Here is a 13,815-nt window from a genome sequence, read left to right as displayed (position 1 = left end):
TACAACCATCCCCGCTTCAAACCCTAGTTAGGTCCCCTTTTTTTGTAACATCCTGAGAGAAACTATGTTATGCATGCTAAAACATTATTTTTTATGCAAAATTATATTTTTTTTTATTTCAATGTTGGTAAATTAATATTTGAATTGCATTTTTCACACACGTGTTCATGTAAGATTTTCTTCTACTATTTAAATAAATTTAAAAACCATGAGTACCCTTTTCAAGAGGACTAGTAAATGAAGATAATGGTATTTTTGAAAAAAATTAGTTTTGTATATTTTATGGTTTTTATTTTTTATTGGACCCCCTTTGAAATTGCTCAAAAAAAATTCAAGCATTATGTTTAAAATAAATTAGACGAAAAATATCATATGAATTTGAAAATGTCAAACTCATATGCCATTGGATAGAGGATTCCTTAACGAATCCAACATGATCAACTCTATCATCTAAGAAAAAATTTCTACCTTAAGTCCACGAGGGTACAAAACTGTGTTGTAGAGAAATCTATAGAAGGGGGGCTAAAACTCTATTTTTTAGGCCCTTAGTAGCTCGATCAAGTGCTTGAGATAAAATTTCAAATAGATTGATCGATGGTTTAAGAAACCGTTGATCAAGCCCTTAATGTGGTTAAATAGTAGCTCGATCTAGCTTTAAGGCTTGATCTAGACTATAGCTCGATCTAGATTTAAGGATAGATATAGCCCATAGCTTGATCAAGCCACTTGTTTTAATTCTGTGCCCAAGTTGTATTGATAGGAAATTTGAAAAAATTAGCTTAATCGAGCCCATTACTTGATCGACATCCTAGATAACCATTTGTTACACATGAGCTCGATCAATTGTTTGTTTAAATGATTGATCAAGAAATATCTAAGCCCTCAAATAAATCGATCAAGGGCCCAAAGTTTGTTCATTTTCCAATGTTCTATCTTGTTACAATCACTTTAGCCCAATAATTTTCTTCAATTAACAATCTTTCAAAACAATTTAATCTTTCAATGATCAATGACAATTGTAGATAGAATAGTAAATGGAATAGATAGTATATGAGAATCTAGAGCAATAAGAGACACAATGATTTGGTCAATGACCATGCAAACACCCATAATAGGGAAACCCTTTCAAATTCTTATTCTTATTATATTTTCATAAAAATTTTAGCAAAGAGAGAGTACATTGTTCCAAATCACCAACGAAAAGATTGTCTAGTAAAACCAATCAAACAATATCCAAGTTATGAGCCTAGTAGACAAATTAGATCAAAGTCAAAATCTTCTACATATGTGGTCAACGACCAACAAAATTTAGGTCAAGATCATAGTTACATGGACCGAGTGACAGTGAGTGTGACTGAAGCTCTCAATCCTCAAGGAGCATGCTATCAAGTGAACGAATACAAATGAGATTTTCATGAACCAAGCATGCTACTTGTTACACTAAAAAATGTCACCATGGCTATTTGCAGTTAGTATGGCTCCATCAACTGTCATACTATCCTCCTTGGCAAGTCTCATGCCTCTGCTTCTCATGTCAAACTCCAAGAAAGAGAGAAAATTCATTTAAAAGTCATTTATCTCTGGGTACGCAGTTTCTCTCAGCCTTACCTGCGTGTACGCAACCCAAGTTCACAATACCTGCGTACTTGTACGCTCTGTATGTAAAGGGATGGGTGCGTACCCCTGTAAAGGTCAAAAGGCATGAGTTTCATCTTAAATAAGTTACTTGTGGTCATTTCTAGAGCATTATAGAAGCTTGTTTGACGTGTATTGAGCGCCTCCAGATGGTTCATGTATCCCTATGAAAGAGGAACTTATCCCATCAAGAGGGGAGCTAACCCATCCAAAGAGGGGCTTATCCCATTGATGGTGGACCTGATTAACTTCCTCTATAGCACTATAAATACAGGCATTGGGCCAGAAGGAGGAGAGGTTGAAAGCTGAACATTCCTAAGGGTAGATGCTGCTGGAATTAGGACTTCCTTGTAGAAACTTGTGAGGAGAGATTCCCATCCTTTCTTGTTTCATTTGGAAGTGGGTGAGCTTGTCAAAGTAAAGGAAAACTCTTGCTGGACCCTGGGAGGGACCTGCACAACACCAAGGCTCAGGTTGTAATGGTTTCTTTTGTTTCCTATTAATACAAATAAGTCCATTCTTCTCAACAATTTGTTATTTATGAGTTGTTTCATATACTCCTTGGTCTGTATGTTAAATATGTTTTGTTTTATGAGATATTCAGGTGCTATTTAATCGTTTGATTGTTAGTGAATGTAGGTTTTGAAAAGAAGGAGGAGCTCATCTGAATCGATGAGGCTGGACTACTACAACAGCGTTGGGTTACAGGTAGGATCTAAACACTTGATTTCTTGTATGATAAATGCATATTTAGAGAAGGATTGCTCTTAATTGTCTTGTTTGTCACTAGAAAGCCTTAAGCTTCTAGGGAGGTTGGTTTTGTCCGCAAAATCGACTCTTTCCACTTGACAAAATGGCGACTCCACTGGGGAACTCCATTGATGTGAATGATTTTTCCTTTGTGTGAAACTTTGATTTGAGATAAGTCATTTTCTTTCTGATTTTTGGTTGTCTGACTGTGTGTTTGGGTGGCTTAGCTTAGGGTTAAATTACATTTTAGTTTTTCTTGGTTTTGCTAGAAGTACGCAGCCTCTACATTAAGCACAGTGCGTACCTGTACACACTGCAGCTTTGTGCACAGAGCGTACCCGCACCTATGCAAACAGGTCACCTGCGTACCCTGTCAAAATTGAGAAAATTTCAATTTTCTCCTTTTTGCCTCTTAGTTTTTGCTTTTAATTTGTTTTTACTGCCCAGATCCACTGGTTTTCTGCCATAAATCTTCACCTAAGCTTGTTTCGTCAGTGTCGAGAGTTTTAGTGAAATTCATAGAGATTTTGCCTTAGGGTTTGATTTTTAACTGGACCTGTAGTGACTTTGGCGTTAGAGGTTGTCAAACTTTGAATCTCCCTGGTTTTGTTCAACTCTCTTAGGAGTCGGGCCTGTCATAGAATCCATCCTTGTGAGAGACCTACCTTTGTGTCTTCTCTTTGCGAATCTCGAAAAAGTTTGTTGGTTGAACTTTGAATTTTATTCTTGAGAAAAAGAACAAAAGATTTTGATTTTTGTTTTTGACTGGTTTTTGGTTCTGCATTAACTAGTCCTTAGTTTCATTTTGACTGAGTAAAACATCCAAGAATCATCTTTAGTAGGCTTTTGCCTCGTTTGATTTAGTTTTTAGGTGGATTTCTCTAGATTTGCTTTTGAGTGAAATTGAGTTGATTTGATTGCCATAGCTTTTTTAACTTTGATTTTTGTTAAAGTAAGTTTTACATGCTTTATTAATTAGGAAAAAATACAAAAATATCTTTTGAAGGAAAGTTTGCTTTGGTAGCATTTGAGTCTTTGAAAGGAAAAAGAATTTTCGTAGAATAATTAGTGGTCATGTGTTGTATGTTTTGGAAAAGATAAAGAGATTGTTTCTTTGATTGTCTTTGCCAAGAAAGTTGTCTTTTATAAATTTTTCATTCTCCAACTCTCTTAGCTAGGGAATTCATTGAAAAAGAAAATTAGTATAAGTCATCCTAAGTGCATTTTTTTTGTGGATTTGAGTCGAGTATACACACCATCAGTTTCATCTTCGCTACCTTTTGTCTTAAAGAAAAGCCATAAAAATTAACGCTTAAAGTAAAATCAACGTAGTAATTTTTATTTACTAGGGCTCTGAAACACCAATATAGATCAGGCTAGTGTCTTGGAGTAGGAGAGTAATTAACTCTCCAAGACAGCAAAACCAAACAAGTAGCTTATCTTGTGGTAGGATAAATCCAACTTTTGCATTTATACTCTGGGAAATCTCCTCTTAAAGGAGAAGCACGAGCTCGTGTCCGAACCAGTGAGGGGATCAATCCTCCCTCGTTGGGAATGACGCTAGATACACACGTATTACAAACGGTAAACCTCGGATTAACCGTTGTCGAGGAGCCAGGGGTCACTTGTCAGTAAACCTTGGATTATTGTCAAGGAGCCGGCAAGGGGATTGAACTTGATACTCTGCCCTTGCATGCTGTCGGAGCGTAGACTGTTCCCCCAGGTGTATTTGTTGCTGTTGGTAACCTTAGTGACCGTTATCTTTAGGATTCTACCCGAGGTGACGGTGGAGGGAAGATCCCACTGTACCTGGAGCAGACGTCGGCTAGACTCACTTGGATTTTCCGGGGGGTTCACTTCACTCGAGACGGTTAAACTGGAGGAACTTGTGCCAGTCTATTCATTAAGCAGGTTGCCGGGGTAACTGTTCCACCCACCACTTCTGTACTGAATTCGGCGATGTTGGGCTTCAACACCAACTAGTGTTTTCGGTCCGGAAGGCTACTGTTTTTGTATGGTTTGATGCCCTAGATTCTTTAGGCGTATGATTCAAATTTGTTTGGTTCTTTAGAGACTTTAGGTGGTTTGCTTTGAGATTTTACTTTGTTTGCATGTGCAGTAGTTAAAAGCTTTAACTGTGGCGGAATTACCGAGACAGTCCCGTAGACTTCGGGGCCAGTCTCCTGAGATTGTTACCGTGGCCGATTTGTTCAGGAAGTCCCGTAGACTTCGGGGCGAACCTCCTGAAGACGTCCCGGGTCATTACGAAGGTTTGAAAGTCCTTGTAACTCCTCCTAGTGGCAGTAAAGTAGGTTCACCTGAAGAAGGAGAGTCTTCGTTGGTAGTCCATCCAGAATACCAAAGTCTAGAAACAGGTTATAATCGTGAAGCTGTTGCAGTTTCTGAGCTTGCTGGTAGTTTTTCATCTACTAGTGATATAGGCGAAGAACCTGAAATATCTGAACCTGTTACTCCAACTTCTAGTGTTCCTGATTCACCTAGGGTAGAAAGAGTCATCACCGAAAATCTTCCTTTTGGTTTGATAGCTATTGAAGAACTTGCTCCAGAAGAAGACGTAGGCGGCCCTATTCTTGAAGATCAACCTACTATTGATCTAAGGGAGCGTGAATCTATCTTTTATAGTCCACCTAGAAGTACTACTTGGTACCTTTCGTTAACTAATTATTTAGACAACTCAGGGATAAGTTTTTCTCCACATCGTACTCCTTATCCATCCGGAGGTATTTATAATCCTGTAAATATGTCTAGTCAGTCGTCCGTGTTCACTCAATCTCCTGAATCTTTCTTGTATGGTGGTCCTTTTGTTCCTACTAGGTATCAATCACTTTTTGGTACCTTTGCAGGAGCATCTCCTCAACCCGTTGGACATGGGTCATTAACTGGAAACAATGGTAATAAACCGTTGGGCGTAGGAGACATTTATATGATGTCAGGTTCAATTCCTGGTTCTCAACCTCAAGGTGGCCAATTACTGCCTGGGGGGCAGCCTCAATTAACGCCTGGGGGGCAACCTCAAGGTACACAACTTGCGTCTGGGGGGCAGCCTCAAGGACAATACGTACCTATGGTACATATTATTCCTCAAGGTCAACACCAGCCTCAATATGTACCCCAGGGTCAACCTCAGTATCAATTTATGCCTCAAGGTCAACCCCAGTATCAGTACTTACCTCAAGGGTATCTACCCCAAGGTCAGTACTCGAGTCAAGGTTATCAACCACCCCAAGGTCAATCTTATGTTCAAGGTACGGGAAATGTACCTTTCAATTATCAATCCTACCCTCAATCCGGTTATGGATCTCAATATCCTCAACCTGTCATGGGTCAATACCCCGGAATGAACATAGTGTGGGATCCATCGCAAGTTCAACAAGTGTTGCAGCCAAGCATACAGTTGTCATCTCAAACTGGACAACCTATGGTTTCTGGTCCACCCCAGCAACCAGTCCAGTCTAATGTTCAAACTTCTGTACCTTCGGTAGTTACTCAGTCGCCAATTGCACCTAGTACTCCATCTCAAACGACTGTTGCAACTACCGCAGCATCTGTTTCTTCCACCGCACTTACTTCTGGAGTATCGACAGCTCCGGTTTCTACTATCTCTACCACTACTCCGCAGACATCTTTACCATTGTCTGGATCCATGATTCAAACTATGGTTCAGATGCCTGTGGGGCAGCCTGGTTTAAGTACGGTTGTCACTAGTCAACCACAATTTGTTTATCAACCATACCAGGGACAGTACCAATACGGGCCTGCTGTCTAACAACCGGTTTACCAGTATCAACCGTATCCTGGGTACACTTATCAACAACCACAGCAACCCCAGTATGGTCCGGTTAATCCTGGTTTTCCGAGAGGATACAATATCCCGAATGCGATTCCTGTTGCAAGTTATCCTAGATATCCTCCTCCTGGGACTGGTCTTGTGACCCAGAGTTTTAGGGATCCTAATCGGAAATTGCCATTTATCGCAACTTTGGATTTACCAGACTTGACGCGCCTAACGAACGATCCAATAAATTATCTTCCATTCTGGCCGCCAATGCCAAATAAGTTGTCCAGTGACATACCCAAGTTCGAAGGTAAGTCTGGAGAGGATCCATCAAATCATGTGATGACTTACCACCTCTGGTGTGCTTCAAATTCTATCTCGGATGATTCGATCCGTTTACGTCTTTTTCAGCGTACGCTCATTGGTCTCGCAGCCAAGTGGTACATTGAGTTACCACGGGCCTCTTTTTATAATTTTAGTCAGTTAGCTACCTCGTTCTTAACACATTTTCAGTTGCCGGTCAAGTATGATAATGGCACCGAGTTATTAACTTCATTAAAACAGTCGACGTCCACTTATATTTCCGATCATATTCATGAATGGAGACGTCGAAGGCGATTAGTGAAAGTTTTTATCCTGGACCAAATCTTAGCTGAATGGTTTGTTAAATCATTATTACCGAAGATTACTGAAGACCTAGCTAAGGCCGGAGTAGTTACTGAAGAGCAAGTAATTGCTCAAGCGCAGTACCTTGACTTAGTTTATACTCAGTCGGGTACGTTACACGAAAAGATCCCAGATCTTCCAAAGTCAAATCAAATTGCTGCTGCTCCTTCGGGGTCTCATGCTGCTGATGGCATGATTGGTACGGTAAATACTAAAAGCAAGAAGAAGTCTTCAAAGAATTCTTCGCCCATTATAACCTTACCAGACTCCCCGACAGGAGAATCTTCTCCTGAAATTTCCGCTGACATTCACGCTGTAGAGTCATCTACAGCTAAATCAAAAAACGGTGGGAAAAAGAAAGGTAAGAAGAAGGATAAAGCAGACAAGGCTCCAAAGGAGAAAAAAGAAAAGTCGGAAACCAATGACGAAAAGCGCAAACCTCGATATCCTTGTCTTATTTGTGAAGAGGATCATTTTACAAGAGATTGCCCTCATCGGGCCGAGGTTGTGAAAATCGTCAAGGGTTCCCCAACTCCTGCTGTTTTGAAAGATCCATTTCCAAAGCACGAGAGTAAGATCATAGGTTCTTCCTCGAGTGCCAGTGAAGAACCCATATTGATGATGTCACATGTATGGATTGCGACTCGATCACATGATTATGGTAGTAAAAGTCCTGTTGATGGATCGAAAGAAGCAGAATCTTCTCAATCAAATCCATCAACCTCAGCTCCCGGTTCCGATCCACTACAGATCGAGAAACCTAACCCTGACTTAGTAATCAAACCGCCCGCCAAGGGTGTACTTCGAAGGTCTGCTTTCAATCCACATGCGAGAGCGGCCTAGAATTACAACATTGTTGAGGATTTAGCTGTTTCACCCTCAGCAATGTCGACTTTAGAAGTGCTGCAATCATGCCCAGCACAACGAAAATTACTTTTGTCGGCTATAGGAGCTGTTGATGTTCAGGACCCGAACCTGATAATCTTTGATCTAGAAAATATTACACCGCGTCTCCCTCATCAGATGGCTTTCCAGATTCCAGTGATAGTAAAAAACAGGCCTATTCATCGGACTGTAATTTATGAGGGAGCTTCCACGTGTATTATGTCGATTCAGTGTTGGAGATCGCTTGGTTCTCCTTCGCTGAACCAATCCCCGACAATTCTTAAGGCCTTTGATGGCCATGGGTTCCATCCGTTTGGCATTTTACAGGATTTGCGTATAGGGGTTGAAGGAAAAACGTTAGTCTGGATGTGGAGGTGGTTGATGCCCCTCTAGACTACAACCTTCTCTTGGGTCGCAGTTGGTCTTACGCTATGACAGCGGTCGTCTCATCGGTCTTCAGAGTTATAAAGTTTCCACATAATGGTAAGATCGTGACAATAGACCAGCTGGCTTTCTTTTCATCCGACCTAGCCTCTTCAGAGAGTATCCAGCATGTCGGTAAAACGACTATCCCTTATAAGGATGTTGGCGTAGGATTAGTTAAAGATTCCGGTTTACTGGGAACTTTTCCTTTTCCTCCAATCAACGCAGACCCTTCATTCGCATTCATTCATATGATTACGTTAGATACTATTATTTACGATGATCCTTGGATTGTCCCATCTGAATCTGAGATAGACTCATTCGGTGATGCTATGCCTTTGAGTCCATATGAAATTGCTTATGAAGCCGTGTAGTTTTTTACCGACCCGCGTTCAACCCAAATCGACCAAATGAATGTGGTCCGTGAGGAATCACTTTTCACATCAACCTCAGAACAGATAGCGTTTCCCGAAGTCGTGTCATCTGACGATCAACTTCGCGAAATCCTAAGTGTAGATGATCTACCATGGGAAGATCTCCATCATAGATCTTCGTTTTTACCTGAGGGTGATGGCTTTGAAAATGATTTTTCATCAATCTTTACGGCTGAATATGTCAAGGACGCTCAGAATCCCATGAAACATCCTCATTCAGAGTTGAATTTGGGAAACATTTCCCAAACTATTGCCATTGACATTTCAGTCAAAACTGGAATTGTTGAGAACATTCATATAGGTGCCTCGTGTACAGATGACGAAACTCAAACATACAAGGCCCTATTTCAAGAATTCTGTGATGTGTTTGCGTGGTCCTATGAGGAAATGCCAGGAATTGATCCCTCCATTGTTGTTCATGAGATCAAGACTTACCCGGATGCTAAACTCGTTCGGCAACGTCTGCGTCAGATACACCCTCGGAAAGCGGTTGCGATTAAAGCAGAAGTTGAGAAGCTGTTGAAAGCAGGTTTCATTTATCCGATCCCGTTAACGGATTTGGTATCGAATATTGTTCCGGTTAACAAGAAACAAGGAACAATAATAATATGCATCGACTATAGGGATATTAATCGTGCTTGTCCAAAAGACAACTATCCCACGCCCTATATCGATCAAATAATTGATGATTGTGCTGGCAGTGAAATATTTTCCTTTATGGACGATTTTTCCGGTTACAATCAAATCAATATTCTACCTGCCGATCAACCAAAAACGGCTTTCATTTGTCCATGGGGGACATTTGATTATTGTAAACTACCTTTTGGACTTAAGAATGCCGGAGCCACTTTTCAAAGGGCAATGTCTTATGCGTTTCATGACATCAAACACATTGTGCAACCGTATCTCGATGATTTGCCTGCCCATTCTTTACATCGAGCTGATCACCTTGTCCATTTACGAGCAATCTTCATGAGGTGTAGGCATTATCGTATACATTTGAACCCACACAAATGTGTCTTCTGTATAGAAGTGGGATGATTGCTGGGATTTGTAGTTTCAAAAGCTGGCATTCGCGTCGATCCCTCGAAGGTAGAAGCTATCATCAAATTGCCTCCTCCTTCGAGTCTTCGCCAACTCCAGAGTTTGCAGGGGAAAGCAAACTTTTTACGCCGGTTCATTCCTAACTACACCGAGGTCACAAAAGGTTTTACGCGGTTGTTGAAACAGAACGCTCAATTCTCTTGGGATGAGATAGCTCAGCAATCTTTTGATGCACTTAAACACGCGTTAACCCATGCACCGTTGTTGCATCCTCCCAACTACAACCAAGATTACTTTTTGTACCTCGCTGCCTCTCATTCCACTATTGGAATGGTGTTAGTTCAGGAAGACGAAGTCGGAACGGAACATGTGATATATTATCTTAGTAGGACGTTAAATCCCACTGAGCTAAAATATTCGCATGTGGAGAAATTGGCCCTGGCAGCCGTTCAGGCTGTCCAACATTTTCGTCATTACATTCTTCTCTGTAAAACTACAGTCATTTCAGATTGCAACCCTATGATCTACATTTTGACTAAACAATTGCTAGGGGGCAAGTACTCTAAATGGATCGTTATCCTGCAAGAGTTCGACTTAGAGTTTGAAAAATCTAAGTCTAAGAAATCTTTAGTTTTTGCAGAGTTGATGTGTGACTTCCCGCGTGCTGACACGGAAATTGTGGCAGAGGAACCCATTGCGGACGAATCTTTGTTTCTCATCAGCACTTTAGATCCGTGGTATGGGGATATAATCGTCTATCTCCAAACCCAATCCTTTCGGCCCGAAGCTTCAAAGTTGGAACGTCAGAAAATTCGATTCTAGTCCCAACAGTACAAAATTATTGGAGATACTCTTTATCGCCGTGGGGCAGACTTGGTTTTCCGACGTTGCATAACTCATGAAGAGGCAGAAAGGGTTTTGAATGACTGTCACTCTGGGGCGTGTGGCGGTCATATGTCTGGGTATGCCATAGCTCAGAAGGTGTTGCGCGCTGGCTACTTCTGGCCGTCCATGTTTAAAGATTGTATCATTGCGGTCCGAAAATGCCACAACTGTCAAGTGTTTGATCGCAACATGCGCGCACCACCTGCTCCTCTCCACCCTATAATTGTCGTTGGTCATTTTTCCAAATGGGGTATTGACTTTATTACATGTAACCCTCACTCGGCCAGGGGGCATGCGTATATCATCCTTGCGGTTGATTATTTTACTAAGTGGGCCGAGGCGATGCCTACATTCGAGGCTGACGGCAAGACAGCTGCAATTTTCGTATTCAATCACATTATTGCTAGGTTTGGTGTCCCGCAAGCGATAATCACTGACCATGGACGCCATTTCGAAACATTATGATGACAGAACTTACAGGCCAGCTTGGTTTACGTCATGATAGTTCTACTCCTTATTATCCCCAAGCAAACGGTTTGGTTGAGTCCATCAAAAAAGTTCTAGTTATCATGATCCGACGAATCATTGGTATTCATCGGTCGAATTGGCACAACATGTTATTTTCAGCGCTTTGGGCGCACCGAACCTCAGTGAAAACATCAACAAGGTTCACTCCTTTCCAACTAGTTTATGGTTTGGAAGCTGTGCTGCCTATTGAATGCGAAATCCCATCACTTCAAATGGCTGTCGAATTACTTCCAGCTACTTCCGAAGAGGAGAAGCGTTTGTTATACTTAGCTCAATTATATGAGACTCGACGCGATGCTGCACTGGCAATCGAGACTCATGCAAAACGGATGAAAGCTCAGTATGATCGTAACGTGACCCCTCGAAATTTTTCGAAAGGAGACCTAGTGCTATTATATGATCAAGCTAACGATAAATTAGGTGCTGGAAAATTCGTTCCTATGTGGCATGGACCCTACATTGTTAAGCGAAAGCTAGCAAAAGGGGCCTATGAGCTGGTTGACTTTGATGGGGACTCTTTGGGTAAACCCAGAAATGGACTTTACCTAAAGAGGTATTATGCTTAAATGATGGGTGTGGAGATTTTAGTTAGGTTAGTTAGGTTAATTTTTCTTTCTAGCTGGTGTGTTTGTTAGTTTAGACAGTGTGCTTAGCTTAGAAAGTGTGTTTTCGTCGTTATTCTGGCTTATCTTGGTTTTACTCTTGATATTGCAGATGTCGACGCCTCTCCAAACGTACATTGGATTCGCTGATGGTGCTTGTCGTAGTACACGGAATATCTCTTCCGCAGCCTGGGTTATCTATTCGCCCTCTGACGAGTTAGTTTCTATGCATGGGGTGAGCCTCGGTCAAACAACAAACAACATTGCAGAATACAGTGCAGTGATTGAATTATTATCTGAATCTATTTCATTTGGGATTCAGAGTTTGATAGTGAGGTTAGATTCTGAACTCGTTGTATTACAGCTTAATAGAGTCTATGCCATTAGAAATCCAGTGTTATTAATATTGTTTTTGAGGGTGCGTCTCTTGGAACGTGAATTTGATTACATTGAATATCAGCATATTCCAAGGTCATTAAATACATTAGCAGATGCAATTGCTTCTCGAATGTTAGACAGACATTTGCGATAATCATACATGTAAATTTAAAAACATTTCATCACACATGTTTAACAAGATAAGCCGGTAATAATGATATATAGATAGGAGTGTGTCAAAATATACATTGTCTTCGATCATAGGTTGAAAAACACCTTATGATCGGCAAAAATGATAAGTACAAAAAACCAAAATGTCACATGTGTCTACAAAAAATGACTAGCCAATCACTGGTGGTGCTCTCTATACGACACCACTGCCCGCGCTACCCTACACAGGAACCTCCTGAAAGGTCCTCGGACTGCGACCACATAGCGCTGAAGTCGGATAGGAATATCGTCTATAGTCGTCTCTGGTATGTCCGTCGTAAGACGCTTTAGGTCCTGTTCCAACTCGGCTAAGGTCTCTGCAGCCGCATCCTGTGGGGCCGGTGCTGGTGCAACTGGTACTCTTGTCTCGAATGGCCGGAGATTGGCCGGACGCTGTGGACCTACATCTGCATTTTGAAAATTGTCACTGTCAGTTTTGAGGCGATATAAAAAGAAAAAAAAAATATAGATAATTTAAAAACTTGTGAAAAATGAAGTACCTCTGTCGTCCCATTGTTCTCCCTGTGGAAGAACCATGTTCGGATCACCGCGAAAATCCACTCCGGCATAAGGAAAATCCTAGATCGCAAAGACCTGGTCCTCCAACCAGTGAAAGTAACCCGCAGGAAATCGGACAACTCCCGCTCCCTCATCAGGATGCCGGGCCATCACCGCAACCCATCGCATCAACGTTGGCTCCCAAGGAGGCCCAACTGCAACAGTGAGATGCTGTGGGATCAGCATCGGAACCCTCTCTAGGGAAAAGCTCACAGCTAGAGGCCCATACCCAAAGGTCTTTAATTGCCCATTCTTTGCCCTAGTCAGTTGGCCCTTCATATTGGCCAACACAGCGTCGCACCAGTTGAAAATGGTGCCTCGGTAGCAATCAATCGCCATCCGCATTTGGGACCCGGTGGCAATATGCAAAGCGGCTGCGCCGCAAAGTTTGGTAACTGTAAAGGCAATTACCATAAGTTTAGGTAGGGATATGTATTTGATTTCTATCCCTTTCTCCTGGTGCTGATTATTGCACCACTCTAGCCGGAGACTAGCAAGGGATTGGCCACCCGGCCTAGTCCCGGACACAGTCAGTTGCTTGCCCCTATTAGGCAAACCAGTGAGAAAGTATATGTCTAAGGGCTCTATCTCGAGCTGGTGCCCTCCGATGTAAAAACATTGATCCTGAACATTCCACCTTTCAACCAGCCATTCTAAGAATCGCACCTGGGCCCTCATGCCAGGTATGGCCCAGTATTTGTAGAGACCGCATGCCTTCAAAGCATCAATGGAAGGTTGATGATCTATTGCGGCCAAATCGACATCTTCGTGTTCTCTTTCGCGCCAATCAAGCATGGTGGGCAATCTACACACCAGAAAACATTCATTAGAATTCATTAAATCAAAAATTAATGGTTTAGTTTTGAGATTTGGGGTTTTAAATTTACTTTGCGCGGAGTACGCACCCCGCTTTCAGAAAACAGAGCGTGGGTACGCAGCTGTTCTGAAGGTAGGTTGTGTACTCCTGCCATTTTCCCATTAACGAAAATGTCGGGGTACGCAGGTCGCCCATGGGGCACCT

The sequence above is a fragment of the Pinus tabuliformis genome, chromosome 7, assembly GCF_031772625.1.
Source record: "Pinus tabuliformis cultivar Carrire ecotype Pingquan chromosome 7, CPIR1, whole genome shotgun sequence".
Lineage (NCBI taxonomy): Eukaryota > Viridiplantae > Streptophyta > Pinopsida > Pinales > Pinaceae > Pinus > Pinus tabuliformis.
This window is presented reverse-complemented; position numbering follows the sequence as displayed.